Raw genomic sequence first — 25924 nt, 5'->3', positions numbered from 1 at the left:
GCATTACAGTGTTAATATTTCATCACCCTTTTAAAGTCTGTAGGGCCATAATTTAGAGCTAATAAAAAATCCCTGCATAACAAATGATAGGTTGCAGTCTTCATTGAGCATCTACATACTGATATAGGTTAATTACCTAAAGGCATAGGCTGTAGAGTTATACGTTTTTGGGGTGTCCATACCAGTACCACGACAGTGATACGAGACTTTGTGATGTAGTCAGGAAGCATATAAAACCTTTCCACTGTGGAACTTAACTTTAACCCCTTGCAGACGAGCTGGAATGAATCCCCATAATAAGTGTGTCATCTCTGTATCTCCAAAAGCATCGAAAAAGGAGTTGCCCTGTGTGTCGATTGCTATCTCTAAATCAGTGTAGGAAAGAGTTTTGTGATTTATATTTATAAATATTTTTATTGGAGTTTGGGTTAGCATTGTTTCTTTTCCACCAAGACTGTTCTGGAATATTTTGTAAGATTTACGTTTTATAGCTTTATAATTTATTTGTTTTAACATTATGCAATTCATTTATATCTCAGTGATACATTGTATTATTTCGTTGAAAATTTATCATTGTATGATTTTGTAATTTTTTTATACGTTCGGATTGTTGTAAAACGGTAATCTCAACGTATTACATTTTGGATTATGTATAGTTGTTTTGTGATTGAATACTTCTCCCTTTTGTTCATATATAATTTCAAGTAAAAGCGTTTGAATGAAAATGATAGATGTGTGTGTGTGTGTGTGTGTGTGTGTGAGAGAGAGAGAGAGAGAGAGAGAGAGAGAGAGAGAGAGAGAGAGAGAGAGAGACAGAGAGATAGAGATTATGTCAAATCATGATAACTTTCTAAACTATCACTAAGAGGGTAACAACATACTGGTAGGGAAGACTGGACAGATTATATTGAAACTAAGCACTCTCTTTCCTAAATTTTGTGTGACTGTTTTTCACTGTGTAATGCAATTGTAAATATGATACTGCCATTAATCTGTATATTTTAAAATTTTTTTCATAATAATTTTGAAAAATTAAGAAAATACTATAACGAGAGTAAGCTTTTGTTAAGTGTAGTTTATCTATTTAAAATAACCACTTTGACGTAGGTGGAATAAATGTATTAAAACATATTTTGTTAATAATTATGTAATATTTCAAATGCAACTGTAATTAATTATGTCAATTTCGTATGTACATGCTGTCATGCAATTGTAGATGGTTCATACTTGGGGTTTTTGTAAGCAGAAGTGTAAATTCAATAGGTGTAGGCATCATAGGTAGAATCGAAATCCGTTCTGTGGTGGAATGGGAAAGGTTGTGGGGCGCGCGAGTGAGATTTTGCACACAAGTGGCTCATATAGTCGGTAGCTGCCCTGCAAGTGGTGAACACGCATTACGTTGATCAAGCACTAGAGGCTCCGAATTTACCTGCAAGACTGGGTTTTTGGCCTCGGACGTGTTCTACATGATTCGCGCAGTAGGCAATAAATTGATAGCTCAGAATGTGCAATTTTATCGTCGCCAACAAGAAGAAGACAGAGCTATGTACATCAATAGCCGTACCTGCGCAATGTTACTACGTAGCACCGCCTCCCGCCACCTTCTACATCAGCAACAGGCAAAGTACTTTATTTAGAAGTGTATCACACTGCCAACCATCCATCTTCAATCAGTGGAATATAAGTGTTAAATGTACCTTTGTGTTTAACCGTGATTTTCCTATGTCATTTACCTAAGTAGGGTCCTTACCTAAACTAATTTATTCCGAGTATCCTGATGTTTATTGAAACTTGAATAATAGTAAATTACTGGCAATAGTACTGTTTTGGTAGTAAATTCTGAAAATCATTATTAAGTACTAAAGTTTGCACGTATGTTTAAGGGCCACTGCTTTAGGTGACCATGAGGATAAGGTTTCAATAGTATTTCTGAATGTAAATTAACATAATTGTTTAACTGCAACAATCTTAACAGTAATTGTTCGTGCTGCTTCTCCATGTCAAAGAAAGCCAGGCAAATATTGGTGTTAGTAAAACGTTAACAAATAACAGTCCTAAGGAAATGAAATTTAGTCGTGTTAAATAATAGTTTTCGTCACATGAAAGATAGCTATAAGTTTAATATTTTTTTGTGTTCTTGTTGAAACATATATGTGTCTTCTTTAAATAATTAATGAAGTATAGTGATAAATTCCATAAGTAACAGAAAGTGAGATTAATAGTACTTACTTCCAAGTGACCGTAGTAAGTGAAAGTAGTTATTTATTCAGTGTCGAAATTTGAAATGGCGGCCGTTTTATTAAGCGAAACAGTTTATTGTTATAACAGGCTTTGTCTGATAGAAGGTTTCCAAAAGTAATTATCCTCACTGCTTTCCCCCAAACTGTATGATTCGGAGAAAAATAGTTCGATACTTTACCATTATGCTGAACACGATTAAAATCTCTCTCCGAGAGTCGATGGTTTGGAGTGTTAGTGCTGCGTGATTTTGTGGTGGTGTTCCTGCCGCTACTTACTACACAGTTCTGACATTCCGAATCGCGGAACTTTCGTCTTTACAGTGTAATACCTTAAACGTTCTGGTACCGTATTGACGAGAACGCGAAAGAACCGTTGCAGCTGAAGTGAGCTGGACCGATTTTGTTTTCTTAAATTCTTGTTGTGTTGCCGTCGTAAAATTGAACTATATATGGCTTGCAACGTACGTACGTGGCTACTGCACACCGGACAGAAAATAAGTGGAATTAGGGTGGTTTCCTTAAGTGTGAGTGTGATAGTAAACATTATACTTTGACTTACAGGTTGGCTATGCTTGCCTTCCCAATACTGGTAGTCAATTTTGTTTTCATTTGCCCAACAAGCACGGATAGTCAAATTTTCCTTCAGTCTGTAACTCATTGAAGTCTATCGCCGACATCGCAAAATTATAAATGTAAATGGGATGTAGTTAAAGATGACAAAACTGATGCTTTCATTGAGTTTCACATTAACGATGCAAGTTATGTAGAATGGTATGTACATCGAATTAATTTGGATATACATATACTTTTACGTTTATTAAAGATTATCTGACAGACTGCCAATACATGAAGTACTTGTAGGTGTTTTATTCCTGCAGCATTACATTTGTCTGGGCTGGCAACTTCACAGACAAACAGTAGATTAAAGTGGGCCAGAGAGCACCGTCAACTTAGGGCAGTTTATCAAAGGTGATGCCAGTGCCAGGTATGACAGTGTTCATGGAACGCTGTTCCGTTTACTTGACAGAACGAATGGTCGTCCATGGTGAGCCAACACAGCACAGACAGTCGGTAAAGCCATTGCCATCCTACTGGCCACAGATGAGTCTTTGGAATTCTTCCTGAGATGACCGCCGTTCCCACGTTCCTAAAGCTTATTTTCTACGATGAAAGCGTTGTAAAGTGCTGTTAAGATCCAGATGCATGGGCACAACGAACCTTGGATGGAGAATGCAGAGAAGATGGCGCCAGTCTACCGATAGGAGAGCAACATACCGGTGGGTACTATACAGGCTCTGTAAAGCTGGAAGTATTTATGGCTTTACGTTCTTAGCAGTACACGGTAGGGGAGGTGTGAGGATTCTACAAGCGTGAGACTGCCACTTTTTCGTGACAAAATACCTGCAGCTGGCCCTTCATACTCGTATATGTATAAAGCAGACGGTTAATTTTAGAAGGGTTGAAGGAAACATCTTGTAACACAATAACGTGCACCTTTGAGGCAATGACAGGACAGATCAAAAAGTAATTCCTTTGCTTAGGTGTAGGCGTCTGGGTGCGAAAATGTGAGACAGTCATTGGTCAGTCAGGTCTGACAAAGCAATTTTGGAAATTTTGGATTGAGTAATGGGTGGACGCTCGGGGGGAATTCACGCTTGTCATTGTATGACTGCTTGTGAGAGGCTAGGACTAACACTCGAAGAGGCGGTGAATGTTACAAACGAAGACAGAAGGAACAAGGGCGACTCTTCGTCCGAGTGACAGAATCACTTCGAATTCCGCTTGCATTAGATAGCTTTTTTTTTTTTTTTTGATTAAGAGAAATCGCTGCCGATAGTAGTGCTGGTGGACAACACAATGAACTGTTAAAAAGGGTAAGATCTGCACTCAGTTTCGACGCAGTGTATTCAGTAAACGTTAGAGTATTAAAGAGAAAGTAATGTATTTAAGAGTAGCCTCCTATATTTTTAAAAATAAAGTACTAACAAAATGTCAGTTTGGTTTTCAGAAAGGCTTTTCAACAGAAAATGCTATATACGCTTTGACTCATCAAATATTAAATGCTCTGAATAACCGGACATGACCCATTGGTATTTTTTGTGATCTCTCAAAGGCCTTTGGTTGTGTAAATCATGTAATTCTCTTAGATAAGCTAAATCATTATGGTTTGAGTGTGGCAGTGCACAAATGGTTTAATTCATACTTAACTGGAAGGATGCAGAAAATTTAAGCAAGTGGTTTATGTAATGTTAGAACAACAGCTGATTCCTCAAACTGGGGGGCTATCAAGTACGGGGTCCCACAGGGTTCAGTCTTACGTCCTTCGCTGTTCTTGATACGCATTAATGACTTACCATTCCACATTGATGAACATGCAAAGTTAGTTCTTTTTGCTGACGATACAAGTATAGGAATAACATCCAAAAACTAAGAGCTACGTGATGTAATTGTAAATGATAGTTTTCACAATATTATTAAGTGGTTCTCAGCGAACGGACTCTCTTTAAATGTTGATAAAACACAGTATATACAGTTCCATACAGTAAATGGCACAACTCCAGTAATAAATATAGACTTTGAACAGAAGTCTGCAGCTAAGGTAGAAATTTCAAAATTTTTAGGTGTGTCCATTGATGAGAGGTTAAATTGGAAGCAACACATTGATGGTCTGCTGAAACGTCTGAGTTCAGCTACGTATGCTGTTAGGGTTATTGCAAATTTTGGTGATAAGAATCTCAGTAAACTAGCTTACTATGACTACTTTCATTCACGGCTTTCGGATGGCATCATATTCTGGGGTTATTCATAGTTGAGTAGAAAAGTATTCATTGCTCAAAAACGTGGAATCAGAATAATTGCTGGAGCGCACCCATGCTCATCCTGCAGACATCTATTTAAGGATCTACGGATCCTCACAGTAACCTCACAGTATAAATATTCACTTATGAAATTTGTTGTTAATAATCTAACCCAGTTCAAAAGTAATAGCAGTGTGCATACCTATAACACCAGGAGAAAGGATGATCTTCACTATGCAAGGATAAATCTGACTTTGGCGCAGAAAGGGGTAAATTATGCTGCCACAAAAGTCTTTCGTCACCTACCAAACACATCAAAAGCCTGACAGATAGCCAACTAACATTTAAAAATAAATTAAAAGAATTTCTAGTTGACAACTCCTTATACTCATTGGCTGAATTTTTAGATATAAACTAAGAGGAAAAAATAAAGCAACTTAAACATTAGTGTCATGCAATATTTTGTGTAATGTAATATCTTGTACAGACCTGAAACGTTCCACATCATTATGAAGTGTCGTATTCATTATCAATGGAACAAGTATTAATCTAATCTAATCTAATCTAGTAGGAGAAAGAAGCCCTTGTTACACCCGTAATATTAGGAATTGAAATTTCGGCAATCACTGACATCCGATCGCGGAAACGGATCTTTGTGCTAATAATGTACTAGCCTACCTAATAATATAATAACATACCTATCGACTCCTCATCTTGAAAACCCGCCAGCCTTATTTACTTTTAACTGTTCCATGTTCATATAATAATTTGTGAGTGAACGCTGTGTTGTTAAGCATGTTTTAATTAGACTTGAGTGCAACTACAGCACTCGTTTTGTGCGAGGATTTATAGTGAATAATAGAACTTATGAAAACTGTGATTTTCATTACATGTTCATCTCACCTGATCACAAAATTATCAGAATCAGAATTGGTGCTGGGACTGTCCTGATATTACTGCACTGGTTATATATACAGTCGATACAGAAGCACCACAACGTTTTGTCATTTTATGAACTACATTACCCTTGCTACGAAACAGCCACCCCGCCTATGAAAAAAAGGAGTTAAATTTCTAATGTACAAGTAAACCAATTGCACTAAGATTATATCCGAATGTAAAGATATTAGATACGTTTTCCGAGGAAAAACTGTTTTTAATTAATGCAAAACAATCTTATTTTAATTGACAGTTACTGCCGAGTAAACTAATGGACTCCACTTGTGATACATTTATCAGACGTCTACTGTAAGGGAAAAACATTCGCAGTATGTCCTCTATAACTGAAATGAATAGACAAACATTTAAATCGAGTCCGCTTTTTACATAGACGGCACTTACCTAAATTGAATTATTTGGCTCCGTGTCCTCAGATTCAGTGTCACTTGTTTCAGCCAGGTGTTTCATCACAGATTCCACTATGGTGTTTCTTAAACTCTGGTTCAAGATATCCGTTTCTAGCAATGCTTCGTGTGTTAGCTTCTCGATATGAGAAAGTTTGAAAGTAGTATTTCTTTCCGCTACTTCTCGCTTGACTTGGGCCCTTATCAATTCTTTGGGATTATACTGGCAGTGATACGATGGTAGACGTACCACTTGGTTTCCTATATCGTTTGCCAGTTCATCTAATTCGTAAGTCTGGTACGAAGCCTGTGGTTAATGACCCAGCGTGAGCGATGACTAATCGGCCACCAATACCAGTAGGCACTTTCACACCGCCGTTTCCTTTGGGGTAGTCCCATATATACTTATCGGTGTGGTTCTGTTCAAATGGTTCAAATGGCTCTGAGCACTATGGGACTTAACATCCATGGTCATCAGTCCCCTAGAACTTAGAACTACTTAAACCTAACTAACCTAAGGACAGCACACAACACCCAGCCATCACGAGGCAGAGAAAATCCCTGACCCCGCCGGGAATCGAACTCGGGAACCCGGGCGTGGGAAGTGAGAACGCTACCGCATGACCGCGAGATGCGGGTGGTGGTTCTGTGAAACCGAAGTTTGATCCAACTACCCTACAGGCCTGGTGTCTTCAGCAAGCAAGAAGTGCATTGTACGCAGAAACTTCGCTCTTGGTACTGCAGTGTCTCTGCGATCTATTAAGAATTCTGCCCGTCATTACACTTCTTGAACCGGAAACCAAGGGAGCATTGAAGACGAAGAACTGAGGTCTCTGAGCCCGAGTTATTTAATTTTTCAACGGAGGTCAGCCTGTATTTCATGCCGCTCGATACTGTCCTCTGTCGCAATATTCATGTACAGTTCTACGCACGAGTTCTTTGTTAAAATCGTCAAACTCGCTTATATACAGGTCCGATAAGGCGTGACCTTGAGTCGGACTTAGAATATTTCACACTGCCAGCGGAGCGTTATCCCGTACGCGCACATTTGCCGTACTAGGCGCGCGTAAGCTGGGCGCCAAGTCCCCCGCTGGCGCGCTGCCAAGATTGCGTAAGACAGTTGGCGGGTGGCGTGGGTCGCCTTTGTAGGGGCAACAAGCTGTTACACCCGTTCACGTTCGTATCCCTTTCTTGGGGAATCGAAACACTGATTCATGTCTGAACATTCTTCCTATGACACAGATTTGCTATTATGGCCTACAGTTGATTTGGAAACACCACACGCTTTCGCAGCAAGTTTATGAATTTGTGCAAAATTTATGTTACTCCTCGCTTCTTCATTGTCGGCCAGATAAGTAAAACACCTCAGTACATTCGATAAGGTAATTTTCGATTGTTTACGAGTGTCTTTACGCCCTTTACGCTCGCCGACGGGAGGAGTATTACAAGTAGGCCGTTGCTCCTGCACTGCTTTTTACCACCGAACACACGTCGAAGCACCTTTCTAAAGACAAGAAGACACTGAGATCAGACGCGAACACTCGATGTAGCACAGTAACACTGACCTTCCATCTGCGCTAACCACCGCATCGCTAACGGCAGCCTACCTATATGGAGCCGCGCGGGATTAGCCGAGAGGTCTCAGGCGCTGCTGTCATTGACGGTGCGGCTGGTCCCGGCGGAGGTTCGAGTCTTCCCTCAGGCATGGGTGTGTGTCTTTGTCCTTAGAATAATGTAGGTTAAGTAGTGTGTAAGCTTAGGGACTGATTACCTTAGCAGTTAAGTCCCATAAGATTTCACACACATTTGAACATTTTTGAACGTACATGGCAACAAACCCGAGAGGTGGGCGAATCAAAGCCTGCAGCCCCTGCTGGCAGTAGGCAGCGGCTGTGACCTTATGGATTCTACTTTGGTACTGGACACTCTAGTACCCCTTAAAAATTCGACAACGACCACGTATATCGACGGGTATGAAAAAGATTAAATTTGCTATGATCTCTGATAGATAGAAAAGACACCAGATTAGTGTTGTTCGACTTCAGTGTTTCTACCAAGCAAGGTTGGAAATTAAAGTGGCATAAACAGCGTCAAATGGTGGGTGATCACTGTGAAGGACACCGAGGTGTCACATAAGCGTGATCAGCACCAGAGAAACATTTAAAGGGGCCTTATGTGGGTATCCACTTGGGTGGATGGTCAACTCGAGGCATATCCAGATTTATGGACCATATAGCTGTGGCAGTGGGATGATGCTGGGCTGCATGAGAACGTAAGGGCAAGAGCACTCCTCCTGAAGGTTGCTGTCAACCATCTCTGACCATCACAATGGATGATCGTCATATTCCATTCTGGCTGGTGTGGCCGAGCGGTTCTAGGCGCTACAGTCTGGAACCGCGCGACCGCTACAGTCGCAGGTTCGAATCCTCCCTCGGACGTGGATGTGTGTGATGTCCTTAGGTTAGTTTCGTTTATGTAATTCTAAGTTATAGGGGACTGATGACCTCAGATGTTAAGTCACATAGTGTTCAGAGGCCAATTGAACGAATTTGAACCATATTCCACACCAAGCACTCAGTAAACTCATCACATCATCTGCCATTCTAGAACAAATAATGGTCACCCTGCAACGTTAAGTGGTATTCCACTCCATGGTGGGGGGGGGGGGGGGCGGGGGTGGGTAGTGTGTAACGTCCCGTCGACAACGAGGTCATTAGAGACGGAGCGCAAGTTCGGGTTAGGGAAGGATTGGGAAGGAAGTCGGCCGTGCCCTTTCAAAGGAACCATCCCGGAATTTGCCTGAAAGGATTTAAGGAAATCACGGAAAACCTAAGTCAGGATAGTCAGGATGGCAGGAGACGGGACTGAACCGTCGTCCTCCCGAATCCGAGTCCAGTGTGCTAACCACTGCGCTACCTCGCTCGGTATATTCCACTCCAATGGGCGGACAACAATAACAGCTGGTCTACCATACAAGGCACATATCTCCATGAACTGTCGGTGTGAAAATGAGGTACTTCCATCAATAGCAAAACACCCAGATCTATCCCCAATAGTGTATGTATAGGACCAGTTTGTACATATCTTCATCCCATTGCCTATACACAGGTTATGAAGCACCAATTATAGCTATTGGGGACCAGCTTGTCTCAGGAGAGTACACAATGACTTTATGACTCCTTTCCCAATAGAACTAATTCATGCATCGAGGTAAGTAGTGGAATAATATAATTCTGGTAAGAGCAGTAATACATCCAAGTTCTTAGTAAATTTGACTCGATTTCGTTATTACTGAAATATCACCATATACTCTTTAAACATTTCAAGTTTCATTTCGTTTCCTCCTTCCTTTCTTAATGTTTCAATCACTTTCTCAATAAGTGTATTTTTAAATCATTTATTATTCCTTTGTGAATAACATAAGCTTTTCTTCATTTAAGCACTGATCTCGTTGCCATGTGGACGGTAAGGAAGATGGTAAAAAGACTGTATACTAGACACGTGACCCTATAGTAATGTGGTGTGTGAGGTCTGGTAGTTCAGCGACTGTGATATTTCCTAGCGTCGACCCCTGGCGGCGGACTTCCGGTGTTGTACCGCCCAGTCTGTGCATTCTGCTTTCCTAGCGGTCCAAGTTCCGAGGCTGGCGCGGAGGTAACACAAAGGTACTAGCCAGAACTCCACCGGGATGGTGACTACTGCCGGCTTGCTGGAAGTTGTGTCGCTAACAAGCGTGGGAGGCCACGGTGCTAGGCGATGTTTGTGGGCAGGGCCATGTTCTGGGAGACGAGGCCTGCTGACATTATAGGCCACAAGCGCTACATCTTTGTCTAGTGATGGTACGTAGGTCGCCAATTGGTCGCAGCTCTTGAAAAGGTATCACGAACCACGCTGCCAGACTGTAAATCTAACACGCACGTGCGTTGGCGTCAAAATTACGTGGGTTACATTTCACAAAAGAAGAAACTTCTTGTTTGTTAGGTAACGATCGGTTCTGGAAAGTAAAATAACCAAATAAGTAGTTGTGACGTTGTGATTGGTGATGGATGCCGCACTTACGAAACATCAAGGCATCTTCATAGCATTTTTCGACACAGAAAAAATATTCAGCAATATAAAATAGTCCAAGACGTTCGATACTGTAAGAGAAATGGAGGAAAGCTACAGGGAAAGATGGATCACATACTATTACACTGTACGCCAATCAGTCACAATGCCAATTAGTACTTCGATATTGCTAAAATTAGGAAACAAGTTATAAGAGATGACGCGTCTTTAAAGATAATAAAATCGTAATTAAATGCAATAAATGGCATTGAAAATGCACGCTTGCGGAGTTAGATGAAGACAATTTTTTACAGGACTTGGGTCCAGGAATCCAACTCAGGATAAATTGTTCTGTCAAGTGACCAAGAAAAATCTTAGATATGGTTTCAACAACAAGTAACAAATAGTGTGCATGTTTAAGCTTGACATAACGTGGTGTAAACTTTTGTTTGGTCTTGCATTCGAGCCCAGAACCTACTTGATTAACTAAGCCCAATCAAGTGTAGGATATCGGACCTTCTCGCCACTACCAAGATAACTGAAACTGTAAGAACGAGGCAAAAAACTTTTGCTTTACCAGGTTTTGAATCCAGCACCAATCACCATTCTATTCTAGCCACGAGTAGACGCTAAATGTCGGTTTAATCAACCAGCAGCGAGATGTGTCAATTTTTCAACTTATGAAAACACGACATGTTGTGTGTTGACTTGGGGTCGAACCTGCCCATAGCATCGTTATAGACCACACGCGAAGTGAGCTCAAATATCGAATTCATGAAACTATGCGAGGAGCTGTCTGTGTCTGACCAGAAGTCTAAATTTGCACAAGTTGTGATTGTTGCCAACACAAAGAGAGACGTTAAAAATCCATGTCTATTTTTCACCTGTTGTTTCGTCTGCACTTGCTGCAGCTAGAAATAAAACGATTAAAATTGTTATGTCGGACCATGATTATGAACAAGACTCATGCCTTTTCATTTTTCTTTTCTTTATAATCTTATGAGACTTAACTGCTAAGGTCATCAGTCCCTAAGCTTACACACTACTTAGCCTAAATTATCCTAATGACAAAGACACACCCATGCCCGAGGGAGGACTCGAAACTCCGCCGGGACCAGCCGCACAGTCTTATGCCTTTCGTGGGGGCCTTACAGTGTTTGGAATGTTTGGGTAACAACGAAACTCTCAGATTAAAAGAAATAAGAAATACCTGCCCTGTAATTTTAAAGGACGATTAGTTCATTAGTAAAACAAAATTTCTGATCAAAGAAAGGTTACTGGTGACTGTTTCTACTTGCTGCAATTTCCGCCCCTGTCATGATCCAACCTACAGCGTCTCTCCTTCAGTCGATAGCGAAGAAACATCACGCTTAATAGGGATCTGGAACCGCGGGGCAATACTACGGTGTTCAATTGATGTTATCAGATGGTAGGTGCGTCTATCTGGCATTGTCATAAAAGGTTAGCTTAAGTGTTAAATGAACTAAGAGCTTGAGCATACGATGTTAGAATCATCTGAACACACCACTGAACTGCACATATGACATTCTCATGATTTTGTCACAGTGTAGGATGAACCACAATAGCTGAGAATTCTGACTCCCTGCAGGTGGACTATTAACCTAATCAATACGTTCGTTTCCTTGTCCAACTACTTCGTCAGTCACCGGCTACCGTGCCTACCCAGTGCCTAATTTGGAATTGATTTTTGTGATCACTGACGTAAAATCACATCCAGCCATCTGTATTAACTGAAAACCCTGTAGAAAGCGGAATCTTATACAGGAAGTGCTGTTGATACGTCCCATTAGAAAAATTTATGAATGACTGTGCTGACAAACCCCTTACATTATTTGCTTTTCAAACAGCTGAGCAAAACTGAACGTACTCAGACACTACTCTCTGTACTTATTCTGATCAAAACTAAACTGACACACAATATTTTTAGCGCAACGCAATCTGACTTTAAAAATCCCTACAAAGAAATGGCCCTGACTAACAATAACCTATACCTTTCATGAATCACTTGCCTCACAAAAATCTTCATAACTCGAACTACTGCAATACAGCGAGCGCCAATACTGCCAGCTAAATAAAAGATTCTAACTACTGAAGGCACTAGCTACTGATCGGCGTAGTTAGCAAATGAAAGATTTTGATAGAGAACAAACAATGTATTTACCTTAATAGTTCAAAAAATGGTTCAAATGGCTCTGAGCACTATGGGACTTAACATCCGTGGTCATCAGTCCCCTAGAACTTTGAACTACTTAAACCTAACTAACCTAAGCACAGCACATACATCCATGCCCGAGGCAGGATTCGAACCTGCGACCGTAGCAGTCACGCGGTTCCGAACTGAGCGCCTTAACCACGAGACCACCGCGGCCGGCACCTTAACAGTGTTCAAAAGTCATTATATATATCTGTTCATGACATCCAGTCTTAGAAATTTACTCTTTCTGATAGACACACATCCAGAGCATCCGCTCACAAAAATCTGCCATCTCTCTCCCCACATCCACCACTGCTGACGGCTCACCTCCAACTGCGCAGTGCTACGCGCTGTTGACATCCAACTGCCCGACACTACAATAGCGGCGCTGAAGACCTTGCTGTCGTGCGCCCAAAACCCCTCTACTACTACTACTACCACTACTACTACTACTACTACAATAGCGACTATTCCAACAATGCCAACTAGCCACAGACTTCACACAGCATAGTCAGAGATTTTCATACAGAACGCTACATGGCGTTACCAACATAAAAACCTAAACAGCCTATTTACACTGTCTCTGCTCGTGCCGACTAGTATATACAGTGCGCTGTAAACACAAAGTTGACTGCGAAACGTATCATCATTTCTTAAACTGGACTTGGTCTCCCTGCTAAAAAGGTCACTCTGATGGAAGCTCAAAGTTAAATTTGCTTTCTAACCCGGCAGTAATAAAAAAATTTCAAAAACATTTCTTCTAAAGAGCACGAGATTACTTGTCCATAAATAGAACAATTCCTGGGCGAGGGTTTTCTCCGGATGCAGTAGATGCGCGTCACCGTCCTGGCGCTAGCCGGGCAGCGTCCGCCTATGAGATCGTGACATTTTGCCCACAGAAAGAAAGTAACGGCGGCTTGAAACATATGTGACGAGTATGGACTGTGTGCCATCGAAGAAATAACTTAATAACACGGTTGTCTTGATTCACGTAGAGTCGTTTTGACGCGAATTATTCATCATTCAGGAAGACAAGGTCCGTTAATGAAGACTGTCTTTACGGTTGCCACTTTGGTCCATATCAGCGTATGAGTAATTGCAACCGCTCGATCTTAACGCGGAGCAATATCTGGCAACACTGTGAACAACGTCGTACTACCTGGAGCGGAGCGGAATAGCCCCGCAAAAATTATCTTGCTCCTTTGTTATTAACCACTGGTACGTCATGTGTAACGATGAATTAAAAATTTAAAATTTTCGTCTGCACGAAAGTAATTTTATGTGTACATCACAATTCCTCCAAAACGCCAGGTCGCTAGTCGTGTGCCAGGCCTCTCGTTTTGTGTAGTTGATACCGCTATAGCCGTAAGTTCGAAATGCGCTGTAGCGGTGATACATTTCATGGCACGTTTTTGTTCCTTCTTCAACAGAACTGAAAATACCACAACGAATGTTTCGAACGTCTCCGACTTCGTGCTGTATTTGTTGTAGAATGAAAAACCAACATGTGATAATTACCAGCCCTCTGCTAGAATGATACAACATCCAGTTATTACTACATTAGTATGACCAATCTTAAGAGCTTCTCTCTACCTCATGGTCGAACTGGAAGAATGGAAGCATGGGCTGTTTGACACCCAGAATAATACACTACTGGCCATTAAAATTGCTACACCAAGAAGATCTGCAGATGATAAAAGGGTATTCATTGGACAAATATATTATACTAGAACTGACATGTGTTTACATTTTTATGCAAAGCGGGTGCATAGTTCCTGAGAAATCAGTACCCAGAACAACCACCTCTGGCCATAATAACAATTTGATACAACTGGGCATTGAGTCAAACAGAGCTTGGATGGTGTGTACAGGTACAACTACCCATGCAGCTTCAACACGATATCACAGTTCATCAAGAGTGGTGACTGGCGTATTGTGACGAGCCAGTTGCTCGACCACCATTACCGAGCGAGGTGGCGCAGTGGATAGCACACTGGACTCGCATTCGGGAGGACGACGGTTCAATCCCGTCTCCAGCCATCCTGATTTAGGATTTCCGTGATTTCCCAAAATCGATTCAGGCAAATGCCGGGATGGTTCCTTTGAAAGGGCACGGCCGATTTCCTTCCCAATCCTTCCCTAACCCGAGCTTGCGCTCCGTCTCTAATGACCTCATTGTCGACAGGACGTTAACACTAACCACCACCATCGACCACCATTGACGAGACGTTTTCAATTGGTGAGAGATCTGGAGAATGTCCTGCCCAGGGCAGCAATAGAACATTTTCTGTATCCAGAAAGGCCCGTACAGGACCTGCGACATGCAGTCTTGCCTAATTCTGCTGAAATGTAGGGTTTCACAGGGATAGAATGAAGGATAGGGCCACGGATCGTAACAAATCTGAAATGTAGCGTCCACTGATCAAAGTTCCGTCAGTGCGAACAAGAGGTAACCGAGACGTGTAACCAGTGGCATCCCATACCATCACGCCGGCTGATACGCCAGTATGGCGATGACTAATACACGCTTCCAATGTGCGTTCCCCGCGATGTCACCAAACACGGATGCGACCATCATGATGATGTAAGCAGAACCTGGATTGATCAGAAAAAATGACGTTTCTCCATTCGTGCACCCACGTTCGTCGTTGAGTACACCATCGCAGGCGCTCCTCTCTGTGATGCAGCGTCAAGGGTAACCGCAGCCATGGGTTCCGAGCTGATAGTCCACGCTGCTGCAAACGTCGTCGAACTGTTCGTGCAAATGGTTGTTGTTTTGCAAACGTCCCAACCTGGTGTCTTAGGGATCGAGACGTGGCTGCATGATCCGTTACAGCCATGCAGATAAGATGCCTGTCAACTCGGCTGCTAGTTATACGAGGCCCTTGGAATCCAGTACGGCATTCCGTATTACCCTCCCGAACCCACCAATTCCATATTCTACTAACAGTCATTGGATCTAGACCAAGGCGAGCAGCAATGTCGCGATACGATAAACCGCAATTGCGATAGGCTTCAACCCGACCATTATCAAAGTCGGAAACATTATGGTACGATTTTCTCCTCCATATACGAGGTATCACAACAGTGTTCCACCAGGCAAGGCCGGTCAACTGCTGTTTGTGTATGAGAAATCGGTTGGAAACTTTCCTCATGTCAGCCCGTTGTAGGTATCGCCAACGGCGCCAACCTTGTGTGAATGTTCTGAAAAGCTTATCATTTTCATATCACAGCATCCTCCTGTTGGTTAAATTTCGCGTCTGTTGCACGTCATCTTCGTGGTGTAGCAATTTTAATAACCAGTAGTGTACTTTGTAACATTAGCACTTAGCGTCCAGTAGAACGCGGAACTTCGTGATTAACTTGTATGGCGTTCTAGTTTCAAAAATCAGTCATTTCATTTGCCAATCTTTGCTTCTCGTGCAGAAGCACACCAAGAACTACATGCCCATGCATCTCACTTCCAAAGGCGAGTTTTGTGACCAGGCACAGAGGTGCGTGACTTCACGACGAGTATCTGCTGCTATTGACGTATGACAGGTAATTCTGGTATACCACGTGAGCTTAAGGAGCTTAGGGAGGCTTCTGTTACTTCGAAGGCACCTTTGTTGAGAAAATAATTAATGTAGTTAGGCTTCAGTTAAATAAATGGATTTGGCAAGGGTAGTGAGAATTATTTTCTATGCTGTGTGGGTTATTTTTATCTCCTCTCATTTTGACTGACTTCCTGAAAATGTATCTTAGTTGAAATTTCCGATGATATTGGAGGGTGTTTTTATTGCGGATTTTCTGAAGACTGTCGTCAATGCTACAGGGTGATAGTTATTGAACTACACGACATAAAATCGTCGTAACTTCTGAACGGTTTGCGTTACGAAGTTTAAACTGCACGATTGGCCGCTGGGCATGATGGAAGTTACTAGGTGCATGCATTATTTGTTTTAGCGACGAAGCCCACTTTCACTCCGATGGGTTCGTCAATAAGCAAAATTGGCGCATTTGGGGGACTGAGAATCCACATTTTGCGATCGAGAAGTCTCTTCACCCTCCACGGTGTGACTGTGTGGTATGCAGTGTCCAGTCACGGAATAATCGACGCGATGTTCCTTGATGGCATTGTGGCTACCGAACGGTACGCGAAGGTTTTGGAAGATGATTTCACGCCCATATCTGAAGTGACCCTCATTTCGACAAGATGTTGTTCATGCAAGACGAAGCTGGACCCCAAAGGAGCAGGAGAGTGTTTGATGTCATGGAGCAGCACTTTGGGAATTGCGTCCTAGTTCTGGGGTACCGAGAGGCCACTGGCATAGGCCTCAATTGGCCGCCATATTCTCCGGATGTGAAAACATGAGACTCCTTTTTGTGGAGCTATATTAAAGACAAAACGTACAGCAGTAACTGCAAAACAACTGCTGAGCTGAAAACAGAAATTCATGAGGTCATCTATAGTATCGATGTTGCTACACATCATTGTGTGATGCAAAATTTCGCTATTTGTCTGCGCCACATCATCGGCAATGATGGCAGGCATATCGCACATATCATAACCTGAGTATCTGTAGTGACTTTACATATTGAATAAAGTGTAGTTCAATAACTGTCATCCTGTAAGATGAAGATACAATCATCGTTGTCCACTGAGTCAGACTCATCAGGAAGTAGCGTTAGTATTTGACGTGGCAGTATATTGTAACAATTTCATCTTAAAGTAACATAATGTTCCTTCCCAATGGCCGGCCGCGGTGGTCTCGCGGTGGCGCAGTGGTTAGCACACTGGACTCGCATTCGGGAGGACGACGGTTCGATCCCGTCTCCAGCCATCCTGATTAAGGTTTTCCGTGATTTCCCTAAATCGTTTCAGGCAAATGCCGGGATGGTTCCTTTGAAAGGGCACGGCCGATTTCCTTTCCAGTCCTTCTCTAACCCGAGCTTGCGCTCCGTCTCTAATGACCTTGTTGTCGACGAGACGTTAAACACTAGCCACCACCACCTCGTGGTTCTAGGCGCTCCGTCCGGATCGCGCGACTGGTACGGTCGCAGTTTCGAATCCTGCCTTGGGCATGGACGTTTCTGATGTTCTTAGGTTACTTAGGCTTAAGTAGTTCTAAGTTCTAGGGGACTGATGACCAGAGATGTTAAGTCCCATAGTGCTCAGAGCCATTTGAACCTTCTCAATGCCTGAAGTTGAATTTTTTTTCCTCGTCCATTTCTGAGTGCTTCAAATTTTATGTCAGGTAGTGTAATGGACGAGTAATAATATTTGACCATCAAAATAATTAATGATGTCCGGAGTAGAGAGGATATTAAACGCAGACTGGGAATATGAGGAAAAGGATTTCTGAAAATGAGTTTTATGGGATATGAGCTCCGCCTTTTTACAATACTGTTTTTTCTTTTACTGAAACGTGTTTGACCAACTTTGTGCCATTATTATTGGATTTTTGTTTACTGAAAAATGTAAAAAGAGGGAGTATTTTTTTGTTCTAACTGATTTAACAACGTGAGACCCAAAAACGTTTTGGTTCGTTTTGCTTCTTTACGTGATTTTACAGTATATGGTTTTGCAGGACCGAAAGTATGTTGTCCTGCACTGACAGCTTAGCATATGCAAACCAAACAATGTGAATGTAAATTTCATCGGCGAGTTAACACATCTCTTGCTTTTTGAAGAACGTGGGTTTGCCGAGTCAAAATGTTTTCAATATATAATTGTTACTACTCACGTTTTGTGGTGACTGATCCCTCTTCGTTTAGGTTCCAAGTAGGATCAGTCACAGCAAACCGTGAGTAGTAACAATTATTTACGCAAACATTCTGACACTGCAAAATCAGGTCATTTTTTTAAGATCAAGAGATTACATTTACATCGTTTGGTTTGCAGATGACAAACTATCAGTGCATTACAACATACTGTCGGTCCTGCAAAACCATATAATGAATAATTCTGGTAAGAAGTAAAACGAACAGAAACTTTGTTTAAGCCTTACTTTGTTAAATCAGTTATAACCTGAAATATTTTCGCATTTTACAGTTTTCAATAAATAAAAACCCGCTGATGATGGCACAGAATGCTGTAAAATGTTTCTGTAAAAACAAAGAAAATAGTGTGTTTATAGAAAGGCGGAAATCATATCCTGTAATTTAACTGCAAATGCGGAAAGAAAGGATAAGAGTTGCAGATCCAAACGATGAATATGAGAAAGTTTGTTAACATAAATACATTTCACTGTTAGCGAGATTCTTCCGGAGGCATGTGAAATGGGTCAGCTAGTCATTCCAGTAACCGTTGGGCTTCACTTTACCCTAAATGTCCGACAGCAAATAGGAAAACCGTTGGGATCACATTATTAATGACAGAATGTTGGCTATAACTATATAATTTAAACTCCACATTAGGATAAAATTTAAAGAAAAACTTACTCCGAGAGTAGTGTAAAACACAACTTCACTTCCAGAATGAGCCCAGGCTGAGGCTAAGCCATGTCTCCGCAATTTCATTTCTTTCAGGAGTGATAGTTCTGCAAGGTTCGCAGGAGAGCTTCTGTAAAGTTTGGAAGGTAGGAGACGTGGTACTGGCAGAAGTAAAGTAAGTCATGAGGCCTGGCGTGAGTCGTGCTTGGGTAGCTCAGTTGGTAGAGCAATTGCCCGCGAAAGGCAAAGGCCCCGATTTCGAGTCCCGGTCTGGCACACAGTTTTAATCTGCCAGGAAGATTTACAACTTCACTTGTCTATAAAAACACAGCCTGACAATAGGTCAACAGACAACTGTTCGGCAGCAAGTGTCCACACCGGACATGAGAACTGCTAACTTTTTTAACTAACTTGCACCTCGCCTAACAAAGGTGTTCTCTGTTGCTTTTATTTTTTATTTTTTTATTTTTTTTATTTTTTTGACGGTGTGATGACGGTGCGCACCTGTTTATCCAGTGCTTTTATGTTTTGAAGTATACGAATACGCTTATTCTTGAAATATTAAGACTGATTCATGAACGACATATTACTGCCGGAACCCAGCAGTCCGCAAACAGGCTCACGATTCAGAGCGGCACAGATAAATGGGAGAGAGGAGTTGCTAACCCCATTAACTTGTGGCAAGCTGCAGGTAATCAAACTGCTCGCCTTTTCCAACCCCACTCATGAAACCGTCACTTGCCATTAATTTTTTTTTTTCAACATTCCGGACACTGTCTAGAAAAATGTCCTGGTTTCTTACACCTGGAGTAATCGCGGTAATTCACCCAGGTTTGCTACTCCCATAATACTGAGGAGAAAGGGCTCCATGTTAACTGCTTTCCGGAAAAAAAATCCCATCAGTAAAACTGATACACTGCATTTCTCGGTCCAGCTGACCTAAGCCGCAAAATCGACCAGGTGAAAATAACTTGAGAACGGTCTTCCGCCTGCATGCCGTGATATCTGCCTGGTAACTGTGGTTCCCAAGGTGGATTCTGAGGCTTAGAGAGGCTAGTGTTACTAACGGATGACAAATTTGGTGAGAAAATAATTAATGGCGTTGGGTATTGGTTAAATAAGAGGACTTGGTAAGGTTTGTGAGAAGTAAGATTAAACAGACCTTAGTTTCGCTAGACCCGAAAGAATGCCAATTGGGCGCGATTTTCAGTTGAGGTTGCACTCTAAAATAATACGTGTTGATTAACGCGTTCCTCATTATATCACATAAACCTTGTTTAAAATTTTGCTTCGCAAATCACCCAAAGTTCTCCCTTCCCGAACAACCTGATCAGTCATATCAACCATCAGGCTTCTAGTTAGTGGGTAAATAATCTGAAAAACCGCAAGATCTGAACTCTGCAGTCTGCTCCTGCAACTTAACCGACAACTACTAAATTTCCCATTTGATCAATAGTTTCATTTGACAAATTTGTAATGCCTTGTATAACAGCCGTAATGGGGTTGACTAAACAACTAAATGTTTCAATATATCCATAACTTCCCCATTCTCCGAAATACATCTCGACTCCGACTATCCTCTGACACTTTCTGCTAATCATGACTTCCTTTCCACTGCAGTAAATTTACACGATGTTGACATTTCCTAACTCTTTCTTGCAACTCTTGAAATTCTGCTCCTTGCTTAGGATCAGAGTAAACTTTAGGTAAGTCTTCAGCCGATTGCTTTAATCATCAAAATGGGCCTGCACTCGAAATAACGGATACTGCGTAGGAACACTATCGTGAAGCAAGTCGATGTTCTGCCCACTAGCGAGCTACTTGCGACAAAAAAGTGTAGCTTGACCTACATCGCCCAGTGCAGTGTGAATCAGCCGTAGAAGGCAATTTACCACGCGACGAGGACTCTGCGCCAAATCATTAATGCTGCCTTTAAGCAGTTGGCAGCGAATTTTTAAGTAAAGATGATCCTTCTTCAGATGTCGAATCTCCAGCGCTCCTCGTGCCTCCATCGAAACGAATCACATTACCTGAGAATATAAAACTACATGAATAGTATGCAAGAGCAGATGCAAAAAGCAAAAGATGTTGCAACTAAAATTTTAGCGTGAGATGTCTTTTCTGGTACAAATACTCCATAACCTGTTCTGCTTGCGTGAGCCGTGAGTGATAAGGTGCTGGGAAGTAAAACTTGACATTTGCACCAGAAAAGACATTTATTTGAAAACATTGGTTATAATTCCCAAATAAATTTAAATATTAGACTTCGATTTTTATAACAAAACGCTTTCTTTTTGCCACAGAATAAGTGTCCCTTGTAGCTTAAATAATTTAATGAAACACTGACAGACTGAGAATGCTACTTAATAATAATAATATAGCAAAAATATTTGTCTATCGAACAGTATTTATGCAAATGAGCAGTCATTTAAATACATTGAGATATCATTAACATTTACCGTAAGTACCTGAAGTTGAAATTTAATTATTTGTAGTTTTCGCTGCCACTCGTTCAACCCCATACAAACGATAGTAAAAGAGAAAAAAAAGTTTACATTAAACAGACTGACGAGAAACATTATTCAAAAACATTAAAAAAGGGGGCCATATCCACCAGTAAGCCGTCATAACGAAGGACAGTGAGTGCAGTACAGCTTATAAATACAATTAAGAAAATGAGACTCGAGCTATTGTGGAACAAGTAAGCTCAAAATACTTATCTTTTAACAAAGCCCACACTACACATTCCAGAAAATCTTTGCAATAATTATAAACTTCAAGCAAAGGCCCAAACATCCAAAACAAAATTTTAACAATTTTAGTTACTGGAGAAATAAAATTCACACTCAGAAAATGATTTTTCAATGCAAACAGATGAACAATAGGTCAAAGAAGGTATCAGTGACTTAGGGCCCGAAAGACTCAAATGGCTCATCCCTAACGAAACCGCTTCACCTCACCCAGCGTACTTATATATGGCCAACACAGACCAGTTCGGTGGGCTCAAAAGACAGAACACGAGGAAGCCTGAGCTCTCCCGAGCACTATACGCATCTGGGTAAACATATACACACTAAAAGGCAAGTGATGCAGTTGCAAGTCGGCAAAAGAAAGCGTTAACGCCTCTACCTGTAAACATCCTTAGAAGTGGGTAAGCGTAACCATCGAGCACAAGACTATCACGGGACCAAACAAGATGCTCACCACACAAATCTACACTGAGGGAAAATATAGCATCACCAAAAAATGATTAATATAAAGTAATTACATTTCGGGAGTAGATTTGTCTGGATAACATATTTAAGTGTTTAACACTACAAGATCATAAGTTAATGTAAGAGCGAGCTAAGCCATCGCAATTGTGAATTGCTGGTACGTTAGTAACCTGTGTAACAGTTAGCATATTGAAAGCAAGCATGCAGAAGTACGTTCATTGAATTATACAGGTGCTGGATGTCGGTTTGTGGGGTGGAGTTCCATGCCTGTTGCACTTGCATCGTCAATACAGGGCTGGTTAATCATGTTTGTAGTTGACGCTGGAGTTGTCGTCCGATGATGTCCCATATTTGCTCGACTGAAGACATGTCTGATGATCGAGCATGCTAAAGCAACATATTGCCACTCCATGGAGCATGTTCTATTACAACAAGTTTTACGCCCCCTATGGAGCAGGAGATTGTTGAGACGACCAAGCATTTATCCGGCAACAAATTCTGACCATGTTTGAGGCAGAGTGGAATATCGTCATAATTGAGTGGATACAGTCCCGATAGTAAACAGTCGGCGTGAAGTATGTGATGGTTCGTTAGTTTGCAATTAAAGATCTAATCAAAACGGTTATTGCTCCCGTTTTAAAGCGCACTCCTTCTGGCTTTGAGCTCTATGGGACTTAATATCTGAGGTAGTCAATTCCCTAGAACTTAGAACTACTTAAACCTAACTAAACTAAGGACATCACACACATCCATGCCCGAGGCAGGATTCGAACCTGCGACCGTAGTGGTCGCGCGGTTCCAGACTGAAGCGCGCGCGCACATCTTCTGGAATTAATGACATGAAACAGAAATGTAAAGGATGATAGTATGCAGGAGAGATAATATAGAGATAGGAGGGCAATATCGATGCCAAAGATGAGAAATGTTTGTAACAGGTAAAACAGAGTACGGATGTGATCTGTCCCCATACAAGACGGTAGATGAGTGTGGCCAGCGTTCATTGTGCAGCGAGAGGCGCCTGTATCACGTCTGACAACATTCCTAAGTAACGCAGATTCAAGATAGTAATCCGATAAAAGTTCGTTCTAGCCTGGTACAGAAGAAGTCCCTAATGCTGTCAGTAAGTGATAGGTTGTTCACAGCTACCAGTAACTGTGGCGTCTTTGGAAAGGGCAAAAGTTCTCTCGGTCATATGGAGTGTGCTGACGTGGTTAGCGATTATTGTATGTAGTACCTGGTTACCTCTAAGCCGAAACGTTGCGTTCTTCACACTCCTCGTTGTTGCTCACCTGTGTCTCCCAACTGTTCAGCATCGTCATCGCTGTCGGCTGTGACACGAAGATCTTCGCTATCAGTGTACCGCCCACAAGGGAGACGAACACAGGCGAGGGCTCTGCGGAACGTCTGCGAAGATAAAACAATTGTCAGATGTTGTCGTCAATTCACACATTGACCCAAAATAATGGAAAAGACTCGCATGTGCACTGCTAGACCATCGGAGAGATTGGAGTGGGTCCTGGGACTGCGTTTCGCGAGAACTTCGACGCCTCATCAACATACTGAAACGTCCCCTTGGGAAAATTATAAATGACTGTGCTGATAAACCACTATGTTATTTGATTTTTAAACAGGCGAGCAAAACTGAAACGACTCAGATATTTCTCTCTTTACTTATTCTGATCAACAGTAAACTCACACACAATATCAATATTTTTTTTTAATGCTACGCAATCTGACTTTCAATAATCCACACAGAAAAATGGGCCTGACTAACAATAACTGTGGTGTCACCGCCAGACACCACACTTGCTAGGTGGTAGCCTTTAAATCGGCCACGGTCCGGTAGTATACGTCGGACCCGCGTGTCGCCAGCATCAGTAATTGCAGACCGAGCGCCGCCACACGGCAGGTCTAGAGAGACTTCCTAGCACTCGCCCAGTTGTACAACCGACTTTGCTAGCGATGGTTCACTGACAAAATACGCTCTCATTTGCCGAGACGATAGTTTAGCATAGCATTCAGCTACGTCATTTGCTACGACCTAGCAAGGCGTCATTATCAGTTACTATTGACATTGTGAACTATGTAGCGTCAAAACCGACGTTCGTCATTCATGGATTAAAGTTAAGTATTCCACCAGCTACGTCCGTTTTTCTAATTTCCTTGTCCTGTTCCAGACCTCACGCCAGCCTGCTTGAGCTAAAACGCGTGCCTTTCGGCCTTCTCTAGTAACACGGTGTTGGCTCTCCTGCCAACCACAAAATTGGGGACGAGGCACAACCGCGTTCTTATCGATATTGCCCTGATTTACTTGTCTAATGGCGTCGCCACAATCTCCAGACGTACTGTCCGAATTTTAGCGCTTACAGAATCAGCAGACGCAGGCCTTACTGGATGCCCTTGGATTGCTCGTCCAGGGTCAACGTGCGATGCAAAACGATGCGGCAGCAGCCGCTTCACCGCTAACGCAGCCACAACACGCTGTTGCACCAACTTTTCGACCTTTTGATGCTGCTCTGAAAAGCTGGACGGCGTGGTCACGCCAATTAGGATTCCATCTCGCCGCCTACAGTATTCAAGGTAACGAGCGGCAGCCATTTTTGCTGTCTTCGGTCGGCGTACAAAGGTACCATGTGATAGTCAAATTATTTCCCCAACGCGACGTAGCATCTCTGTCCTACGAAGAAACTTTGTTGCATTAGATGCATATTTCAAAGAATCAGTCAATGTAGTTGCCAAACGGTATCCCTTCTTTCGTACAAAACATACGGCAGGTCTGCCTAATCGGGAGTGGGTTGAACCCTTGCAAGGCCTTACTAGGGACTGTGCTTTTGAGTGTCAATGTGGACTCCCTAATTCAGATACTATGGTATGTGATGCAATTGCACAGAATGTTTCTGATGTTCGTGTAAAGGAACAGATTTTAAAACTTGTAAATCCCTCCCTTCAACAAGTGATGGACATATTGGCTCGACAGGACACACTTGACTTTGCTCAGGAATCATTTGAAAATTCGCCAGCAGTGTGTCAGGTTGCACGGAGCAGTAAACAGCCATCCCGCCCGGCCGCACCGCTGGCGCCAGGCTCTCAGCCACGTGTGCCGCGCCGGCAAGCAAATGCAGTGATCAAATTATGCCCGCGGTGTGCTACTAAACATTCGCGTGAGAATTACCCGTCACGCCAAGCTATTTGCTTTTATTCTAATAAAAAAGGACATGTTCAAAGTGTTTGCCAGAAAAAGCTCAGATCGGAAGCTCAAAACCGTTCCAGGCCCTTTTCTTCGCGCCGGAATCGGCATCGAACCAAGGATACTCAGGCTCGCGAAACTTCGCCCATGGACATTCATGTAGTTCATTCCACTCCGCGCAGTGCCACTCTCTCTAACAGTGACTGTGTTCATCCCAAAAATAGTGTGCGTCGACATCGCCGGAACTCCCGTCAAGTCGCAAGTGATTATGTACGTGTCAGTTCACGTTGCATGAGACAGTCGCTCTTGTCGTCAGCAGGACAATAAACTTTTTGTAGACTTCGACATTAACGGCAAAGTGATACCATTCCAGCTTGATACAGGAGCTGCAGTTTCACTGATCAATCAATACACTTACAAACTGCTGGGCACACCTTCGTTGCGTGCCGCAAATATTAAGTTAAC

This window comes from Schistocerca gregaria, chromosome 2 (assembly GCF_023897955.1).
Source record: "Schistocerca gregaria isolate iqSchGreg1 chromosome 2, iqSchGreg1.2, whole genome shotgun sequence".
Classification (NCBI taxonomy): Eukaryota; Metazoa; Arthropoda; class Insecta; order Orthoptera; family Acrididae; genus Schistocerca; species Schistocerca gregaria.
This window is presented reverse-complemented; position numbering follows the sequence as displayed.